The following is a 16,714-nucleotide window of genomic DNA, read 5'->3' as shown; positions in this document are numbered from 1 at the left end:
ATGTGTGCTTTTTGTTTATCGTTATGATGATTTGGAAAACTTACATGAAGATCAAATTTGTGCCATGCTTGTTTTTTAATTGTTTCTTTGAAAATACGAACTGTTTTTCTGTTCGGATAAGTTCTGTAGCATCCCACTCCATTCTTCTCTTATTGCACCACGCAGGCACGAAGTCCACCCCCATTTTACAACAAAAAAATGGAGTTGACAAACGCTTCAACGATTTCCTTCTCATCCAGACACTTCCAAATGGAGTAAAGTATGATCAGACCGAGAATATTTGTAAGGTACCTCAGGGACTAAAAAGTACTTTTTTTTCTTCAAATGTTTCAGGAATGCCCTGACCCTCATCCTCAAAATAAATGGCAAGTACTTGAGATATGGGACTAGGGATACAGTCTGAGTAAATTCAACGATCTTATCTTCCGGAAATATATTTCTCACCACAAGATTTTGGATTAGGCATCCAACAGTAATTCCTGTCGAATAGCATCCAAAACTGTGTATATTGTCGTGCGGGTAAATCCGATCGCTCTTGCTAAAGTTGTATGAATATTAAATAAAACATTTTTTTTTTAATTCAATAAACCAGGCAACCAAGAAGCAGATGGTGACCTACTTTAGGTGTTGAGGAATCTAAATATCGTAATTGTGGAAGGTTTGTTCAGTGGTTGTGTATTACCTCATCGCCCAAGAAAAATGAAAAGTGTAGTATTTGTTAGCGTCAACGACAACAGCGGAAATAAGACCGATACGGGCATACAACCCAATAAAGGGCCACTACTTTGTCAGTTTTCTCAGCGACGAACGCACGAAAATGAACCTTTGGCTACTCTCGGGTATCAAAGATGAAACAGAGTACTACTCGATTACTACTATTAGTAGTGTGCAGAGTTTTACAATATATTCTTGTCTATGTGGCATGCTTATGTATACCAGCAGCAGGGAGGGCGAATCCTACAAAGGTCTAGAGACCACCAAATGATAAAATAAGCCTTAAAAAAAAGCTAATCCTACAACAGCAACGAGACAAAAAAACGCGATCCCCCCCCCCCTCAACTTGTTGTCGCCGCCCGGGCTGCTCTCTTCGAGTTTTTCACGTTAACCATACAATGTATCAAGTCCGATACGGTATCGTGTCCGCGGGTCGTGTAAATTTATTGTTACAAATCCATGCGGGGTTCTTTGAGCGCGACTAAAGAAATTTTTAAATTTATTTAAATCCATATCGCCACCACACCAGGTTTGATGAATATTTCTCAGCGTATGAACATCAACTCCATTGAATATCGCAAGAAGATTACAGTTATCCCTGATTACTTTTGGTATTTGTGTGTAACGTTGAGTAACATAAATGACATCGGTGTTTTTATGACGACCCCGGGAGAATATCCTTGCAGGATTTTTTTGCTTGTCCAGCATCACATCATCATACACTACTAGGTTATTTTTTTCCCCGTCGAGGTCCTCAACGCTGGGAGCTTCTTCGATATCAGTGATAAATTCAACTACATCCTCGTCACTCAGCGCTTTTGCACTCTCATTAAAATCTTTTATAACATTATAGCATCGCTGATCGTCTACAGATGGTGCTACCAAATACAGCTTATCCCACTTCATCCACTTCATAATCAGGTTCAGCAACAACTGCGTTTTACCCGATCCTGACGGTCCAATGATAATCATTCTGATAGAATTTGGCAACACCGAATTATGCTTGATTGGCTCCCTTCGCCGCGTCGCAGAAAAGTCTGTAATTTCCATTTGTATACAAAGAATAATAATTATGGATCTATATTGTGTGAAGTGTCGGGCACGAACCCCTACGAATGATCTAACAACGGTTACAACAAAAAATAACAGACTAGCAACTTCAGGTACGTGTACGCGATGTGGCACAAAAAAATTTAAATTTCAAAAAAAAAACAAGGTGGTGACATTGCAGCCGCCCTCGGACGACTTCCAGGTACCCCTTGGGGAAAGTATCCCGGAGAAAAACATCTCCCAGGATACAATTACTGCGGTCCGGGAACACGACTAGATATCAGGCTTGACAGCAACGATCAGCCCAAACCCGGCGAGTATCCGATAAACGCTATCGACGCAGCGTGTCACATACATGATATTGCTTATCGAAGTAAAGATCTACAAGACAGGCATATCGCGGATGTGAAATTAATTCATGCACTAAGCGCCATAAAAAATAAATCATTTAGGGAGTCACTCGCTAATTGGTTAGTAAGATCAGCGATGAAATCTAAATTAGCATTAGGCGCTGGATAATTAATAACGATGCAGACAAGTCCAAGGACTTCCAACGCTAGTGTTTCCATGCAAGCGATTTATTATTCCCCAATCGGATATTGGAGAGGTAACTCAGCAATTAATAAACTCGCCAACGCGGCATCAGTAACACGCGAGGCTGCCAAAAAATGGCTGTCAAAACAAGCAATATGGCAAATCTACCTACCACCACCTCGACAAATCAACTTTGCACATTTTGATGTTAGTGTCCCCAATGAAGTTCATCAGGCTGACATACTATTCCTGCCTCATGATACTGTCCGTAGAAAAACATACAAATACGCGCTAACAGTAGTTGATGTTGCTAGTAGATACAAAGAAGCAGAACCGTTAGCGACTAAAACAGCGTCCGAAGTCGCCTCTGCGTTTTCGCGAATTTATCAGCGAGGACCTCTAAACTGGCCACGATTATTACAAGTTGATCCTGGCAAGGAATTTCAGGGCGCGGTGTCATCACTGACAAAGCAGCATAACGTTACCATACGACGAGGACATACTGAAATTCATCGGGATCAGGCAATTGTTGAGCGATTTAATAGAACACTCGCTGAGAGATTATTCGGATACCAGTACGCGAGGGAATTCATTTACGATACGAGATCTCGTGAATGGGTTGCAAGACTGCCAAACGTGATAGCCGCACTGAATAATGAAATTACCAGAACAACAAACATGAGACCTGTAAATGCAATCACAAAAAAATATATACCCCGCGTCAGTGAACGTGTTTCAACGCAGCCAACGACGCTAGCGTCCCCGTTGCTGGGTAATGTCACCGTTAGGTATTTATACGAACCCGGCGAACTCGAAGGAGGAAAAAAAAGGGCAACTGATCCTATATGGAGCGTTACAACACATAAGATATCTAGCATAACCAGATCAACTGGGAGAAACGCAATCTACAGATTAGATTCAACTGCTCCTCAGCGTGGGTTCACACGCGAGCAACTTCAGGTGATTCCCACGGATACACAATTACCACCTCGATCACTTAAATAACTGCAGCAACACCTCTGCGTCGATTACACTCAAGACAGGTCAGCATTACATTTTCACGCGTATGACCGAGATTGCTGTCTATTCTATCCACGGTAAATTGTCTTGGGTCGTTTTTCGGATACTGCCACAGCAATAAACAATTACAACTCGCACAGTGATTATTCTGACGCTCACGTAACGACAACACAGCGTTGATATCCAGGTTAAACTCTCTATTATTTTTCTTGTCGCTTTGTCGGTAACTGTCTAATTTTTTTCTTATTTGATCTTTTTGCGTTAACTCAACAACGGCTGACTTCGTTGACGTATCTAATGCAATTCTTCGTAACTGAGCCATCTTTCTTACTCTGGACACGGCTAAATAAACTAAATTTGACCATTCGATGCGGTCATCAACGATCCAAACAGTTGTATCAGAAATAGTTAATCCTTGTGCTGAATGAATCGTCATAGCATATCCTAGTGTCCACGGTGATTTATTTATTGCTAATGCATCTTCGACCGCATCGACGTTAACTGTTACTATATCATTCAATACTAAATTTTGTTTCTCTGGTTTTCCGGGAATATCAACATCAGTATTCTGCAATCGTGTATCATCTGGTCTATAACATAACGGCACTTCCAACGTTGGAAATTTCTGCCGCTGTAACTGAAATAGTCGCCGCTGAAGTGTATCTCTGACTGATTTTCTACTTGCAACAATTAAATCATCTGGTTTCCACGCCGTTAAAAAGTTATCAAATGAAGTCTCTGGAATTATTTCACGCATTATTTCACATTGGACTTTATTGGTTTGTAGCCTAATTAGTTTTTTAAACTCCTTTAATGTGTCATCAAGCGCTCTGATGTCATCACGCATTTCCTCGTAATAATCAACAAACCCTCGTAACCACTCGTGGGGAGATTCGCCGACAAATGGTGGTGGTTGACCATGATCGCCGCACATCACAACTGCGGTATTTTTCGTTAACAACCACGTCAGGAACCGTTGTAATGTATCCAGCGGCACAGTGTCTATTTCATCCCAGATGATTTTCTCCGGGATATACTTCGTTCCCATTCGCGTAGGAGTCCATGTACCGCCGCTGTATTTGAAAAAGCCGTGATAAGTGCAGGCCTTTACCCCGCGTTGTATCATTTCTCTGGCAAGTCTGTGTGTTGGTGTTAGCACGACCAAATCAGAACCGCGGAATAGTTCGATTGCACGAGTTGTCTTACCACATCCTCCAGGTCCGTTCAAATAAACTGTTCTGTGTCTAGCAATTGGATCGTGCACAGAAGGTCCCGATGAAGGTGTCCATGACATCCCTGTTGATTTCCGATATTCATCTTTAATTTCGACATCAGCTGATGCGCAGTACGAGTGTAATTCTTCTTTTTTTACTCGCCATGTTCCCCATTGACCATTAGATGTTGGCAAATCTAACACAGTCAAATCGTCTTCGTGAATATAAAACGAATCTGTCGCAACTCTTGCCACGAAGGGAACTCTATTCACCATCGACAGTAAATTCATAGAAACATAAGCCAGCATAGAGGATCTCAAATGAGTATACTGAGCTGAATCACCGTCTATATAACTAACAACTGTTCCTAATCGTTTTCCGTCCGGGATTATTATGTCCTCGCGGGAGCAGAATGTATCTTTCGCAGTAGTATCAGCGATAATGAAATTTAATTCTTCCTCATCCATAATTAATCGACTGTGATGTCGTTTATGATCATATGCTCCGCCTTGAGTAAATTTACCTATCAATCTTCGGCCGAGATCTTTACAGTTGCGCTCTTCCTCGGACGTGTCCGCAGTTGGTAACCAAACTGAGGTTTGTTTTGAGTAACAAATAATCCCCGTACTGACAGCAACAGATTTTAATATACCCTTGTCAACCATAAATCGCAACAGCGAAAACGGTACCCATTTCTTTTCGTGGAAATGTCTGCCAAACCAAGCATAATTAATAGGATGTAACCGTGTTGCAAATTCGAACGATTCCACGTGAGCAAATCCAGTCAGGTCAAAATCAGGTAAAGGTCCGTTAATAGCTACTCTTGTCATTAAATTTGTGGGATGTCCAAACCGCGCAAAGTATTCAGCGCATTCACCACGGCCAAGAAAACTTCCTGGATAGCACGCAATCATATCCACCGATACCATATTATCACTAACAAATACACTATTCCATAAACCGCCGTGTCCGTATTCGATGCAACTCTGCTGAACATTCTCGAGAAAACTCTTCATGGTTGGTTTCCAATTATTTTTTTGTCGTGCTATATGTGCGGCAACACTTGGAACAGTAAAACAATTAGTTAGTAATTGATCAACTTGCTCAGTTGAATATTTTTCTGTGAGCGCTTTCATTTCATTCTGTAACTGTGCAGTTCTATATATTTCTCCGTTCGGGGTCACGAACTGGTCATAATCACCAACTTCAGAACTTCTAAACAACCATACCGATACCGGATCGGTTTTACTCATTTGATAAATACAATCAAACATACCCGCGGAATAATACCTTATAACACGATCGCGTGGAAATATTTTAACTGATTCCGTCCAGGCGTGGCTGTTATGATCAATAATTGTTATTGAAGCTCCACTACGGTTGTATTTCGATTTATACAATTCCTCGCCTGTTAGCGATAATACCGTTATAGGAAATCTTAATAATTTTTCTAGCGCGGCAACATCCTTAATTGACGCCCCTACATCTTTGACTCGATTAGCCCATGTTGTTATTTTATTTTTTCTGATCTCAGTTAGACCATTTCCACGTGCTGCGTTTTTAAAATGTTCCATTACTCGCTCAGCTACACAATTTAACACCACTGATGTTTTCATTGGCGTGAGTTTATCTACACTTGGTTTCTTTATCGGATATATTCCGTAAACGACTGCAGTTACTGGATACGATCTGGCGTAATACGGTATATCAACCCCCGTCAACATTCCTGGTCTAGAATTATTGCTCAACAAAATAGTTTTCCTTTTAATGTCAAGGATAGGATCATTTTTATCACGGATAATCCACGTGTCATCGTCGTTTTCGTTGACCACTTTGACAATAAATTTTATCTGTATGAAATATCTTCTATCGTCGAGATACCCAATTATGTTACGCGCGATTGTATCGTTCATGGTAGCATCAATGATAACGCTCGCGTCGGGGATAATTTTATATGTCGACCACGTGTGTGCGGCACCATCACGACGAAACTCTTCCTTGGCATTCTTGATAACACCAAGCAGTTCCTTTAACTCTCTTCGTCGTACATCGCCGGTTAACCGGTCAAGATCGAATCGAGAACCTGATACGGGTTTTATTCTGGATAGTCTTTCAAAACTCATTATTATAATTACGACAAGTATTTAAATAGACAAATATATTATATAATGAACCATTGTTGCTGGCTTCGACTTAATTCATCAACTCCGTGTAACAAACCCTGCAGGGGCGAATACTGCGGACAACACGCCCAACAAGTAAGAAATGGAAGTTTAGGACCAATACCGTGTATCCGATGCCACGTTGGAGTTAAAGGAAAAACACAATTATGTGCACGTTGCGGTGGGAAACGATACCGCGAGCTTAAACGATATTATACTAAAAAAAATAATATTTCCGCGGTTGATTTTCATGAGCGTGATTACATAAATAAGTTTTCAGACAAATTATGAATTAGACAAATGATTTGCTTATAGTATAATGAATCAAGAATTCGTCCCCGAACAAGAATTTGTTCCCGAACAAGAATTTGTTGCACATCCAACTATTCCAAATTATGAGGCAAACCGAGATGGCACGATGCGACACTGCACGCGAAGACGACCAGTTGGTACAGTTGATAATAATGGTTATTTAAGATTTACTGTTACCAAAGGGAGGTATTTATGTCATCGTTTCGTCTATGAATGTTTCCATGGAGTAATCGAGCCGGGTTTTGTCATTGATCACATTAACGGTAATATACTTGATAACTCTATAAACAATCTTCGCATGGTCACTCAGAGCAAGAACTGCCTACTGGGTAACACAGGGCGTTGTAAAACAGTTGGGAAACGAGCTGTTAGGTCTCAAAATATACAGACTCGTGAAGAAATTGTATTCCAGTCAATGGCCGCAGCCGGTAGGTATTTCGGTATTTGTCCACCTGTTGTACAGCATGTCGCAGACGGGATCAACAAAACAGCATTTTCAAAGAAGCTCAAACAAAAAATTTCATTCTGTTATGATGCCCCCAAGGAACAGTAACCGCTCATCGATGAGTTTCCGAAACTCGAAGAGTTTTTGGCGATGCTAGCATGAGAAGTCCCTTGGACTTCCAGAGAAACTCTTCGAGTTTCCACGCTCATGCATTTAAAAATATAAAAATATATAATAATATGAATCACGAAAACATAAATGTCATAATTGTTGAACTCGAAAAATTGCAACAGCGGGGTTTTAATATTTTACTAGACACTGAAACAATTATGTCAGATTTTGAATCCTTGAATGAGCTATCACGGTCCGGGAAGAACAATCTCCCTGCCAGATATAGGTTTATTAAGGGTTTGCAAGATCGCATTTACAGATCGCTTGCCACGATAACGTCCAATCAGGTATCTGAATTTATTCCACTGTGCGTTGCAGTTGAGAAGATCAGGCTTGAATTGTCATCCGAGTATGAGACTCGAAAATTAATTAACACCAGGGTGAGACTGTTAAAAGGGTATATAAAGAACGAAAACTCAAAGAGTTTCTTAGACGCGGAAATGCCTGAAAATACTAGTATTTGTGACTACGAGGCCGACAAGGAAGTATAAACCGCCGCGTGTGACTCACAGCACAAAGTGAAAGTAGAACCTGAGAAACGCTAGCATGAGAAGTCCTTTGGACTTCCTGAGAAATGCTTTGCATTTCCGGGGAAACTCAAAGAGTTTCTCGAGTGTAAAGCACATTTCCACGGTAAAAAAAAAGTGTATTATTTTTTTTGCCCGGGCGTGGAAACTCTTCGAGTTTCTCTGGAAGTCTAAGGGACTTCTCAAGGGCGTTTTCAGATTTGAAAATGTTTTACATGAGAAGTCCTTAGACTTCCAGGATTTGCTTAAGCGTTTCAACATCAATACAACAATGAGAATAGTTCATAATCTGTTCTCGTTGACACCAAGCTGTGATCATATGATTTTGCTGTAGCTGTGTTAATTGTGACGACGTTAACAAGAAGTCTTCGTCGCCGTACACGTCAACGATTATTTTAACGGGGAAATACTGTTCTGGGAATGTCTGTATTTGAAATGCGGTTTTTATTGCCTCGTGAAGAATTTGCTTATCATGAATATGAACTCGTGCGTGAATGTATTCACACATTATACACAACCGTTTTTTTAAATGCGCGCCTGCGTGCTAAGCACTCGCATGAGAAGTCCTTTGGACTTCCAGAGAAACTCTTCCAGAAATGCTTTGCATTTCCAACGATGCCGGTTTTGATGGGGTATTTGCACGCGATGACGAAAGTGGACCACTGCAGAAAAAAAACTATTATTATGGATCCGTTGACTTGTCCTTGTCCTCGAAGAGTTTTAGGACTTCACCAGTAAGTTCACGGAGACAGTCTCGCCACGCAGGTCCAACAACCCCCCCCCCCGTTGGTCGGTGAGTTTAAAATTTATCGTTGACAACCACGGATTATTACACCGCAGATAGACCACATTGATTGGTTCTTGCACAATCAGAAAACCAGGGGGGTCTTTTGGTGTAAACGTATACAGGATAAACCCCTGCGTCGCCGTAGTATTATCTGATGCGCTGTAGCTACCGTCGATGACGTCACATACAAGATTGACCGCGACCACATCTGTGATATTTACGATCCCGGGTGAGATGTGTCTGCCATCGGATGCTGTACTGTTGTCGTATTTTAAAATAACCGGCTGCGGTTTTGTTCGCGCGTACGTGGCAGAAATATCTTCGAAAGATTCCGCGATGAGATCCTGGACTGATTTTCTCAGTGTGCGCACGTTATATCCAGGAAGTTTAAAATCTGGAATATCCTTCACGGGAATACCAAATCGGGCTGCAAAATTCGATCTTTTTTCGTTTCCATAATCGCCTTTGTGATCCAGTAGATGCTGAATTATTTTTTGATTCATAATTTCCATCGCGGATGCGAGTTTGTTTAGTTTTTCTATGACGGTGATAATGTTCGTGCGTGGTTTTGTTATATCAGAGATATAATCTTGAAAATATACTCGCAACAGGTCTAGCTGTTGTTTATGTGCTTGTTTGATCGGATTAAAAAAATGAGCTTCTATGTCTTCTGGAATGTATTCACGGAATCTCCCGTCTTCGAAAATTACATATATTATATCCAAGGGGTGTCTATCTAATGTTGAAAACCGGGCTTGGCCTGATCGTAATTGATCTGCAAATAATAAATGATCCCCGACGAGGTCGTGTAGTTCTTCCTTCGTGGTCTCGAAATCCGATTTTTCAGGTTTTGGTGGACCCGGTTCAACCTCGGGTCGTTCTCGTGGCCATCCTAATACTGTTCGGATTGAGCTGCTATAAATATCCACGGCGTATCCCGGTGTTGAGATTTCAATGACCGCAGACAGCGTTGGTTCGTGCGCGGTCACAGATATTTTGGCTTCCTTGCCGGTGATTCGTTTTATTTGGCGTTGTATCTCCGCGTTGATTTCTTCGATCTGATAACTCCCAGTGGGTAGCGTAATTGTATCCCATTCAAGTTCACGTTGTTGTGGGTCCGCGCTGGGTCTCCCGAACACAAACGAATTATTCGGCTGCTGACCGGAAAATGATGCCGACCTGATATTGGGCCAGCTGTGATACGCACTGAGCTTCGACAACGCGATTTCGTTCACGGCAATTGGAGTTCGAAAATTAATGCTGAATTCTGGTGTCGTCGAGGACACTGAGATCATTGTGGTCCTTACCGGTGTTGTGTTTGTGACTATTTGCTGAAGCAGTTCCTGTGGCGTTGCCATCAGTGACATTATTTATTTGTTTAGTTTTCAAATAGTCATTGTACACATCTGACATTAGTTTGAATTCAGAATCTGATATCAACGCGGCGTCGCTGGATTGCGCGTCTAACGATGATGATATCAGCGATGATAATTTCTGGTATGCGGTCGTGGCTGTATTTAATTTTGTCGTGTAATCGTGTAATTTTGTGACCGCGCACGAGGATATTTTTTTTGCTATGATGCCGAAAACTCCTGCCGTGGTTGTGGTCGCACAAACAGAGATCGTGGCAGCGACTACTGCAGTCACTGGAGTGACCGCTGATAGTATTACTCCCGCGGATGCAACAACGGCGGATACTGAATAAACCATAACGTCTAACACTGTTATGCGTCTGCGGTATTTTTTTACTTTTTGACTGGTTACTTCGATGACAGTTTTTAACTCAGATTGCCACTCACGGACTTGATTGTATCGATATTGTTGAGCATCTGGAAATGTTTCGGATTTCAACGTTGACATATTATTTAAAAATCGCTGCCGATTTTCAATTACGCGGTGACCAATCGAGGCGTTGTAGCGACGAATTCCAAACACCACCAGTAAGATGTTGATGTTAAAGTATCGTCGGCGGCTTCAAGCATAAATGTTTCCTCGTCGTTGCTGTTTAGTATTACGGTTACAACCCCGGAATACTTATCGGTGGAATGTCTCCAAGGATATGTTGTGAAGATTTCAAATTTAGCGGCTGAAAACACAGACAACCTGTAAACACCGGTGACTGTTGCTTTATATTTTCTAGTGTTATTTTGTCGTGACCACGTTGCTAATCCCGATTCTACCGTGAATACGATGTTGGTGATATGCCCGGAAGTAACTCCAGTGGGGACTTTAATCAAACTGGTTTTGCTATCGATCTCAGGAATTCCCGCTACGATATTCTGCTGTGTTTGTTTGATCGTGTTAATGTTATTTTCTATTATCTGAACCTGATCTGAAAAACTTTTTTCCGTTCTGACTACACCTAACCGGGTATTAATCTTATTGATATCGTTGGCGTTATTAGTAAGTTTTGGTATGATTTCAGAAAGTTTCGTGTCGACGACTGGAGGATCCCCAAAGAACTTATCCACGGTCTCATCAGTTTTTGAGAAGTTTCTTCGAAGTCTTGTAAACGCGCCCACGTGAACATCATACTCTGCACGCAGCGTATTTAGTTTACCGTTGACGATGTCCACGTATTGTTTGTTTGACGCATCCTGGTCGGATTCGGGATTTGCTAACGCGGTTATTTTGTTGCCGCTCATGCTGAGTTCACCGGTCATTACGTCGCCGGATTTTGTTACTCTGTCGATGATTAGGCCAGCAACGTGTTGGTACTGCGTGTCGACGTATTGTTTATTTGCGGCATCTTCGAGACCTTCCGGATTTTTTAGAACGGTTATTTTGTTTCCATTCATGCTGAGTTCGCCTGTCATCGTGTCACCGGCTTTTTTCACACATTTATCAACGCCGCTATCAATACTGTCTTTGATGCTTGCGATTGATATGTTCGAGTCCTTGATCCGGCCGCCATCACTAAATGCGGCGAAGTTATCCTTGGTAGCTCCAAGAACTCTGCGAATTATGTCATTGAACTTAATGTTGCTCGTTCTTAGTTTTCCCTGCTTGTCCTGAAAAATAGCAACTTCATCTGGGTCAACTCCAGCTATATTCAAAAGATTATCGACTTCATCTCGGGTCGCATATTTTGAGAGATCAACATCTGTGCTTGGTTTGACTTTTCTTGTGAAAGGTCTTCCGTAAATATCCACCATTATTCTTATTGCTGTTTTTCAAATGCGTGAGAAGTCCTTTGGACTTCCAGAAATGCTAAGCATTGGAAACGCTAGCGTTTCTCGATGCGGTATATTCATGCACTACTCGATGCGGAGACGTTGCTGGATTTCTTGAGATTGCATCAAGAACATTTAAAACCTCGTTTCCACAAATGGGCGGATCAATTAATGTTTGTGTTGGTAGCGTCGACTGCCACACTGGAATTGGAAATCCTTCCGATTTCTTGGAGAATCTGCTGACATACCTGAGAAACTCAGTTGGCGGTGCTAAACCGTACGAATCGAAATAGATAATTCCACGTGGATCGATCGCGTAAGCAACCCAGTGAGTTCCAGGACCATCTTTGTTGTCGAGATTGATAATGCCAGTTTCCGGATTCCGCGGCCGCGTCGGTAATTGATCTCGCATAAATACTCCTCTGAAATGTTTTATACGCAATTTTTTAACAGCATCGAGTAAATCAAAATTGCTCAACGGCGTTAGAATTTTTTTGGATACCATGATGGTGGAGTTCCTGGTAGTCTTAGCCCTGATCCGCGAGTGGATCTCCCCTTTTTTTTCTTGTATCCCTTTCCCGTTGCCTTCTTTAGTGCCATTCCAGCTGCAGTTCCAACTGCACCAAGTGCTGCGGCTTTTGCTACGGCTGGTGCTGCCGCGGCAATCAACGCCGGTATTGCTGCGAGAAGAGGAAATATTCCACCGGTTTTAGTCATGTCCTTGATAGCTGCAGCAGAGAAATCAAGTCGGACACCGGTTTTTGCTGTTAGTGCCTTATTAAAATGTTTAAGCTGAGTATTAGTCAACGACAGCTTGTTTGGACCACCAACAAGTTGATCTCGTTTTAACGTTATTGATGTCCCGCACGTGCTTGCGTTCTTTGATTGCAATTTCTTCGTTTGACCGGAAGTCAAGGTGACATTAACATGACTGTATGACATTATATCCTAAGTTTGATTTTAATTGCGTTACATATTCTCGATTGGAGCGTCGATGACCCTCATTCGTCCGCCAACACCTTCAAGCAGCATTGCTTTATCGGAGAGTATGACAGCAATCGCTCTATAACCACCAGCAGGAGCACCTACACGAGCTCGGAAATGTAGGTCGACAACAGATTGTTTAACCAGATCAAGATGTTCCAGCGAAAAGTAATAAATCGGATATAAACTCATAAAGTCTCGCTGTGATATTTGCAGGCCAGTGTCTACATTAAGGTCGCGCCCCATAAATGACATCAGACGATGATACGCGCGTGCGACACGATGATGTTCGAAATCTATTAATATATCCTCAGATGGCTCCTGATGCCCATTTATTCTCAACGAAACTTCAGAAACTCCAAGTGTATCAAATACCATTGGATTTCTTTCCTGGCTACCTATTCTAGCACGGAGTTGAAATGCAATGAAAATATGTCGTGGTGCTGATACTCCTTGTTGCGATGATATATGCCATGTAAACAACCCACCGTGATCACCCTGAATAACGTCTGTGGTTGTTGTTTTCCAGGATAGTAGTGATTTACCGCCCGTGTCCATGAAAGACAACAGTCGTTGTTCTTCGGTGATTGACGGAGACAACACTGGCATCCACAACCACAGTTTAGTTAGTATTACCTGACCAGCGGCAACAGCAGCATCTCGCCAGATAGCGTCATTATCATCAGGTTTTCGCACAAGTATAACTGTGTGTTTGGCACCAAATATGACCTTGTGGACATCTCTGCAGAATCCAAAGATGTGAGACAATGGAATCACACCTGAGAACTCTTCATCTCCACTTAACATCGATCTACGTGTTGCAAAACCCAAATTAAAATTTTCGTTCATCGATGCAACTTCGGTACCACCAGCATTCATTGTTACATTCCTGTTCTCGGGGCTGTCGGTTATATCCTTTGCAAACATCATTGATGGTCCGGCTGATCTAGTGTAATCATCCGAGTATCTCGCCAACCCGAGAATTGTTGTGGCAACATCGACGTTATCATGAATTGTTTCAATTTCTTTTCCATCTATCATATAAATAGCGGATTTAAATAACGCCATGATGCCGTTGTTAACAAATCCAACTCGGTCGCCGATTCCGTAGTTAGTGTTATCATTCTTTAAAAGCCTACCTTCAACTTCGATGAAGGCCTCAGCGGGCAAGAAGTATCTACTTGTATCCTGGACCTGTAGTTCAATTCTTCCGCGTTGGTTAGGATCACGTGCTTCGTAAGAATAATATTGAAAATCACGTACAGAATCATCTTTAAGTACTGGTTTGGACATATCAAACGCGTCATTGGATTTTCGTGCAAACATTATTATTATTTGTGATGATCTAATTAAAATGTTATCGTCACCGGAAACCACTACCAGCTATCAAATTAGCAGTTACACTATCTTGCAACGCTTTGGAGGTAATTCCCGCTGTTGCGATCTCAGCTAATTTCTGATTTACGGCCTTATTTACTACGCTACTAACATTTGCCGGCATAACTTCAGTGGATGGTAGTTTTACTGGCACCAACCTCTCGACTGGGTTTTTTTTTCGTATCAGCTGTGCTAGTCGATCCTTGATTGATTGAAATGCTTTTCCGGCAAGACTACCAACAGTGCCAATGGCTTTATCCTTGACAACATCAGCGGCTTTCATCGCGAATTGTTTTACTAACGGTCCAGCTTTCGGAGCGATTCTTGTGACTAAATCCCTAACAACATCACCGACTCCATCTCCGTAAACAACCTCGTATACTGGTAATCGTGAGTTTACTACTCTGACACTTCTTGGTCTGCGAAAAGAATCGTGTAGTATCATTTTATTTAATTATTGTTTCTCTAACTAAATTTACTAGTCGCTGTAGTAACCATCCGCGAGTTCATCAATGAGCCCCCGGTAGATGCTGATATCCATAATGCCACGCTGAAATAGTCTCTGACAGATATCTGCGGCTTCATTTATAATTTCCGGAGAGTTATTTCCGGCACGTCTTCCTCCGATGAGAACTTCCAACCGTGATACGTCATTGACGATATTATCAGGGCAGGGAATAAAACCGGATCCTAAACCGCTCCCGGATTTCTCTCCAGGGTCACTAAAAAATTCCTCTTTGGTATCCCCCTCCGAGGATGGCTGTGGTTGTTGTTGTTGTGGTTGTGGTTGTTGGCGTTGTTTATTTACTATCTCTTTCACTTTCGCATTAAATTTTATGTATCCGGGATCGCTTACATCAACGGGTAAATCCTGCATGCCAAAATATACCGCCTTTGCCCATTTCCAGAAGGTATTAATTTTTTCTTCATGTTTTTTTAGTAAAAAATCTCCTCTGTTATTAAAATTTTTTAAAGTAAAAATGGGAAGATCCCCTCTTATTTTTTTAAAACCGGCTTTCGTAAACCACCCCCGAGGTGTTTCTTTCTCGGTTTGCTGCAACGGAGGAGGAAGCCGATATAATTCTTCTGTTTCTGTTGGCGTTGCGACGACTTCCGGTTCTTGTTCTGTTGGCGCTGTGACGACTTCCGGTTCTTGTTCTGTTGGCGCTGTGACGACTTTCGGTTTAGCTGTTTTCCGAGTTGGTTTTTTATGTCGCTTTGTCTGTCGCATTTGGACATCAAATCGATCTGATCCTGACATATACTCTCGATAAAATACATCACTGGTATCTAACCGTTCGATACCCTGTTTTATTTTATAAATTCCATCGAGAAATTGTTGCTTAGACATCTTTTGATTAGGATCTTTTATAAATTTTTCTCGAGAGTGATATGCCCTAGCAGCGTCAGTACCAAAAGCAATTATTTCATCTCTATTTCTGACTGGACGATTTTTAATTTCATCCACAAACCCTTCAACGAAATCCGTTTTATAATTAAATCCTTTGATCGGTTTCGGTTGAGCCTTCCCGAGTTCTTCTATCGCTTGAAGAAGACTTTGTTGCGGTTTATCAGGATCAGGTTTTCCTATGATAGCAGTTTTTATTGTTTCAGTAGCTTTGGTCACGGGTTTAAATAATTCCTCCGCGGATTCTGCAAAGCCTTCCCGTGCTTGCTGTCTTAGTTGTAATTTTTGTCTGACACTATCACGGACAGGAAGAAATTTCTGAATTGCTTCGAGACGTTCTCGAGCTAATCTAGTAGTAAGTGCTTCTCCGATATTTGCCATTATTTATTTGTCAATGATTTAATTTCCCCGCATGGATTTGTAACAATAAATTTACACGACCCGCGGACACGATACCGTATCGGACTTGATACATTGTATGGTTAACGTGAGAAACTCGAAGAGAGCAGCCCGGGCGGCGACAACAAGTTGAGGGGGGGGGGATCGCGTTTTTTTGTCTCGTTGCTGTTGTAGGATTAGCTTTTTTTTAAGGCTTATTTTATCATTTGGTGGTCTCTAGACCTTTGTAGGATTCGCCCTCCCTGCTGCTATACCAATGCTGGAAAATGCGTCAAGGGGGTCGGATTTTGATGGGCTACACAAAAACATCCCATGATGCACTTAATCTCAGTTTGGGTGGCAACAGGTTAGTAAAACATTATACTTGAGGCCGGACACGTTGTGTTTTTGTTTGTGTTGGGTAAACAACAGAAAGGAGTTCACTTCAACCAAATCGA

This window comes from Sinohyriopsis cumingii, chromosome 1 (assembly GCF_028554795.1).
Source record: "Sinohyriopsis cumingii isolate HCF-2022 chromosome 1, ASM2855479v2, whole genome shotgun sequence".
NCBI classification, from domain to species: Eukaryota; Metazoa; Mollusca; class Bivalvia; order Unionida; family Unionidae; genus Sinohyriopsis; species Sinohyriopsis cumingii.
Note: the sequence above shows the minus strand (reverse complement) of the source record.